The sequence below is a fragment of the Ceratotherium simum genome, chromosome 7 (genome assembly GCF_057802395.1).
Source record: "Ceratotherium simum simum isolate JZ-2026a chromosome 7, ASM5780239v1, whole genome shotgun sequence".
Classification (NCBI taxonomy): domain Eukaryota; kingdom Metazoa; phylum Chordata; class Mammalia; order Perissodactyla; family Rhinocerotidae; genus Ceratotherium; species Ceratotherium simum.
In genome coordinates this window covers 24,188,302-24,194,580 of record NC_141906.1, presented here as the reverse complement: position 1 = coordinate 24,194,580, position 6,279 = coordinate 24,188,302, and positions in this window count along the sequence as shown.

Below are 6,279 nucleotides of genomic sequence, written 5' to 3'. Positions count from 1 at the left end.
TGTAGGGAATGAGGATTTTAACTCAATTACAATATCTGTCACCTGTGTGTTATTTATATACGTGTCATGTATACACATGTATATAAGTATATACGTGTATAAACACGTATCGCATATATCACACACCAATATATTCAATGTTATATATTATAAAATATATTGTAATATTATATTATAAAATAGAATACATATATTAAATTTGTGTGTGTGTGTGTAGTTTCCTCTTTTTCCATACCACTTCGAAGCTCAATGTTAATCAGTTATATCTTTAATTTTCTGTTCTAAGATAATTACTACTTGCTATGATTCTGGATATCTTCCAAGATTTGTTTATAATTTGATTGTATTAGTGGAAAACTAATAAACAGTATTTGAATTACTGTAATTATGTGACTATTGAGTCTGAATGTATATTACTTTAAAACCAAGTCAGGATTGTATTTCCTTCTTTATTGGTACAATGTCACCATCCTTATTATTTTTGCTAAGAAATTTCCAGCATCAATATTTTTCAGAGATATCAGATAGTATACTCCACTCATAAAACAACAAAAGGATTTCTATGGAAAAGGAGCAAGCAAACAATTAGAAAATAACTTTTATAACATAAAAGAGTGAATGATGGAAAATATCTAAGGAAAGGAAAATAAAGTTCCAAAAATTTCACAGAAAGGAAAGAAAAAGTCAAGACAATGTAAAACATGAAAGAAAAGTAAAGAGATATAGAACTTCTGTCCAGGAGGGCAAAAGTCTGACTTTTAAGATTTACGTTAAAAGAGAAAAGTATTAAGGCGAAGGGAGAATTTATCTAAACAACTGTAAAATAATATTTCCTATAATGAAGTTCAAAATTTATTTTAAGAAATATCAAGAGACATCAAAATATCCAGAAAATTGTTTATAAAAGACTCAAACCTGGGTACACTATTGTGAAATTAAAGAACATAAAGATAACAAAAAGACCCCCAACATTTTCAGGTAGAAAACAAACATTAAAATATCAAAAATATCAATTCACACTTACAGAATTGAAAAGACTATCTACTAGCAAATATCGATGATGGAAGATAACGGAGCAGTTTTCTTACTTATGAAGAGAAATAATTATATTAGACTAGAATTCTGAACTCAACCCAATAATCAAATACATGAACAGTAAAATTATCTTAGATATGACAAAAATGAAGAATGTAGATATGCATAACCACTTTTCTTTGAAAGTTATTTGAGGATACACTCAAGAAAAATGAAGGAATAAAGCAAAAATATGGTGATATATGGGATTAAGGAATTAGCGGTTTCAGTCTAGAAAAGGAAAAAAAAGAATTCTCAAAGCTCAGAATGGAGAAGACTGAAGATAGACACAATTTCCTGTAGACCAACTTTCAATTATTACTCTTGTATTCATCCAATTTCTCTTTATTACCATTACCAGAAATGCTTAAGATTATTGTCACAACCTCTCTTGAGGGTGGTTTAAGTAGATCAGTTCCAAAGATCCTTGCAGCTCCTCTTGAGAGTGTTATTCTGAGAAGAATTTGTTATGCTTTCTTTCTTATGAATAATTCTGCAATGAACATGGGAGTGCGAATATCTCTTAGAGATCCTAATTTTAATTCTTTGGGATATATACCAAGAAGTGGGATTTCTGGATCATATGTAGTTCTATTTAAAATTTTTGAGGAACCACCATATTGTTTTCTGTAGTTGCTGCAACATTTCCCACCAATAGTGTACAAGTGTTCCAATTTTTCCAGATCTTCACCAACACTTGTCTTTTTATTTAATAGGTTTCCTGATAGATACAGGTGGATATCTCATTGCGGTTTTGATTTGCATTTCCCTCACGATTAGTGATGGTGAGTATATTTTCATATACCTGTTGATCTTTTGTATGTCTTCTTCGGAGAAATGTATATACAAGTCCTTAGCACAGTTTTTAATTGGCTAATTAGTTTTTTCACAATTGAATTGTAGGAGTTCCCTATATATTTTGGATATTAATCCTTTATAAGACGCATGGTTTGCAAATATCTTCTTGCATTCTGTATGTTGACTTTTCACTCTGTTGGTTGCATCCTTCTCTCATTAAAATCATCCGTCTTATTTCTTGCGAGAATTTGTTGAAATCTTTCATCCACTGCTAATCAATCACTTCCCTTTACTACTTTTCTTAACTATACTTTGCTGTTATGTGTCTTTTTGCATTTTGCACTTTTTTTTCTTTTTTGCCGAGGAAGATGCGCCCTGAGCTAACATCTGTTGCCGATCTTCCCCTTTTTGCTTGAGGAAGATTCACCCTGAGCTAACATCTGTGCCAATCTTCCTCTGTTTTGCATGTGGGTTGTCACCACAGCATGGCCGTCAACAAGTGGTGTAGGTCCATGCCCAGGAACTGAACCCAGGCTGCCAAAGTGGAGCACGCCAAACTCAACCACTAGGCCACAGGGTTGGCCCCACATTTTTCACTTTTTAATGCCAGAGGAATACAGCACTCTCCTCAACTTTAGCTCAAAACCACATCTTTAGTTCCATTTTCTCAATAGGAGTTGTATAAATAATTAAGGAAAGTGATTTGAATAAACTCATTTAAACTAATGTGTAAGTCACTGAAAATTCATTTGGTCTTTTTTTAAAACTTATTTTTATGAGATATAATTGACATGTAACATTGTAGGGGTTTAAGATATACCATGTGTGTTGATTTGATACATTTATATATTGTAATATGATTACCACCACAGCATTAGCTAACACCTCTATCACGTCACATAATTATCATTTGTTTTTTTGTGGTTGGAACAATTAAGATCTAGTCTTTTAGCAATTTTGAAGTTTATAATTGTTGCAATTATAAAATATTGTTGTCTGTAATCACTAAGCTGTGCATTACATCTCCAGGATTTATTCATCTACTAGCTCGAAGTTTGTACCTTTAAACAACATATACCCAATTTCCCCACCCTCCAGCCTCTGGTAACCTCCATTCTAGTCTCTGTTGTTATGAGTTTGGCTTTTTCAGATTCCACATATAAGTGATACCACACAGTATTTGTCTTTTCTCTATCTAACGTATCTCATTTAGCATAATGCCCTCAAATTCCATCCATGTTGTCGCAAATGACAGGATTTCTTTCTTTCTCATGGCTGAATAATATTCAATTGTGTGTATATGTAAACAGAAGCATTCAGTGATGAAATATGTAGCTGGTAAATTACGATCTTGATTTTTAAAAAACCATTACTTATACATGGAAATAAAGTCACACAAAATCCTAGTAGCAGGCAGTTTCTAGTGTCAGAAGTATGTGTTATTTAAAAATGTTTTCATTGCTATATTTTTCTCTATTTAAATTAACGAATATAATATTTTAGAATTCAGAATAACAAACAACTAAACACTTATTATAAAACAACACACAAACGTATACATTTTGCTTTACTTTTAATTGCCTTTTTTTTTTTTTGACGTTTTATTTATTTATTTATTTTTTTTATTGCAGTAACATTGGTTTATAACATTGCAAAATTTCAGGTGTACATCATTGTACTTCTATTTCTGCATGGACTACATCATGTTCACCATGATGGCCAACAGACACATGAAAAGATGTTCAAAATCACTAACTATCAGGGAAATGCAAATCAAAACTACAATGAGATATCACCTCACGCCTGTCAGAATGGCTATAATTAACAAGACAGGAAACAACATGTGTTGGAGAGGATGTGGAGAGAAGGGAACTCTCATACACTGCTGGTGGGAGTGCAAACTGGTGCAGCCACTATGGAAAACAGTATGGAGATTCCTCAAAAAATCAACGATAATTGCCTTTAGTTAAGAATTTCCAACTTCTAATCCTAGTGTTGGGATATCTGTACCACCAGAATTACTTTCTAGACTGCCCTTGTTTGGGCGCCAGCTATGTTCGGGGTGTTATTTTTTCCCAAATATATGAACTTTTGAGTTATGCTCTCCCTTAGGCTCTGTAATTTCTAGGGGTGCTTAAGCCCGTTTCACATTGAGATTTAGGTGTCCTGAGGATATGAGATTATGCCTGTTTCCTGTGGGAAGTCAGCTAGACTGAGCACTTCTGATCTAATGTCTATAAGATGAAACTAGGGTGCTGCCATCATTCACGTTCCTGGACCTTCTCCTTGGCATGAGCACCTTACACATTCCTTCTTGTCTGGCACTCCATTGTAGGTAAGGTAATGCCTTCCAGACATTTCATTCCTAGGCTTTGTTGGAGAAGAGGGAGAATCCCCCTTCGCCCTTTCTCTTAAGGTTCTTATGGCTGGCCAAATAATTAAAAGATAGGTAAATGTTTTGGTAAACAGAACTTTGAAAAGAATGGGCTTAGCAAGAACCCTCCCAGTCTGTCAATTTAAGGCATAAGTTTGGAGGAAGGTTAAAGTTTCTTTCAGAGAAAATAATCAAGGTAAAGAGATATGTTGAGGTAGCCAAATTTTGATCTCCCACAGTTTATTGCATGAAAAAGCCTAATTTTGCTCCAATCTGCCTGTATCATCTCAGGGATCACGGGCATTGCCCTACAGAGGATGTTGTTGGTGATTTCTTAGTCTGGGAAAATTAAGAACATGTTCATTATACATTCGAAACAGAAATAGTACTAGTAAGGGATGTGTGCTCTCGTGTGGGCAACTGAGAAGCCAGATGTTCACAAAATCTTCTTTAGATTATAGAGAATTCTTCCATTATTTTTATTCATTGTTACAAATATGTGGCAAAATGACAGAGGTAGAGAATTAGACAATAATAACCCAAAGCTGCCTTAGTTCAAGAAAAGATAAATTGGTACAATCTTTTCCCTCGAAATCACTAGCCCACCTGTCTGCAACCCCTTTCCTTTCTTCAATTCAGTCACACAACTTGCAGTCTGCCAATCTAACTCCAAGTTACTTCTTTTTTAATCCTGGTACTGTCCTCATTCATGGGGTCAAATAGGTGGCAGATTTGGCCCATATACTAAAAGAGCTCACAGGTCACTACAGGGATATGATAAATATACAAATAGTTCTCACACAGGTCCCCAGGTTATCATCACGAAAAATGGGGAAAATGTGAGGGTAGCAGAGAGGGAGAAAGGCGACTTTCAAGTAGAGAGCATGGTCTGACTTAAGACAGAAGCGGATGTGTTTCATTAGCATTTTGTGTAGAGAGTACAATATCCTGTATCTTTGGGCAAGCCATTGAACATACTGAATCTTGGTTACAGAAAATGGCTATGACAATATTGAATTGGTAGACTCGTTATAGGAATAAAATGAAATTCATCTTTGAACTTAAATAACAAATATCTAAATATGTTTAAGTAGGTAAATACAGAGAACTAAATACTACTTGTGATTTTTCTGTAGGCATGTGGATAAATATTTGAGTTGGTATGCAAGTTGGCTATTACACACCTAAAAAAACCAGAGTAGAGACACAGAAACGCCTTAAGCTGAGTGCCACCATGGCGTATGATGGATGCTTAATGGAATTTTTTAAAATCTAACAAATGAAATTTTTAATGTAATTTAGAGTCTTGAAATACTTAGTCTCAGTGATAACATTGTATGTCACTAGTCAATTAAATTTGACATTTCAGGAAAAACATTTCAAAACAGCAATAACAAAAAAAGCTGAAATAGTCTCAGAGAATCTAGAACTCTCTTTTCTGGATCCTACTTTTCCTGACCTTGCTCCCCAGAGGATCAGAGAGAGGATTCCTTAGATGCCCGATAGGATTTTATTCTGTGTCACAGACCCTAAATTCCTCTAAACAAATGCTGTCCTAGGCCGTCTCTAGAGAAACATAGCAAGGAAGTGAGAAGGACATGAAAAAGAAAGTCTCCTCATCCTTCTCAAGTCCTGAGCAGTATCTGATTTGTCCTGATTTTTCTGGGGGCTGAGATCAAGTGATAATGTAAAGGAGCTTGTTTTCTGTTTTAAACAGCCAGAGGCAACAATGGGTGCTTCAGGCACTTTGTGTCAAATGGCTGCCTAGTGTGGGATGAGGAAACAGCAGAAACAGCAGTGACGGTATCAATCATAGTATTTCCCATCAGATCCTGGAAGCATAAACACCTGGATCAGGTAATGGGACCTATGGTCATCAAGGGGGGAAGAGAAGTTGTGACTGACATGAGGTGGTATGGTGTAGCACATGTAGATGTGGTATGCCTTTTGTAGTAGAGTGCATTGTTGGTCTCTTTCATTGAAAAACCCTCAGTGCAAGACTGAAGAAAGAACGTGAGGTGAACTTCTCTTCC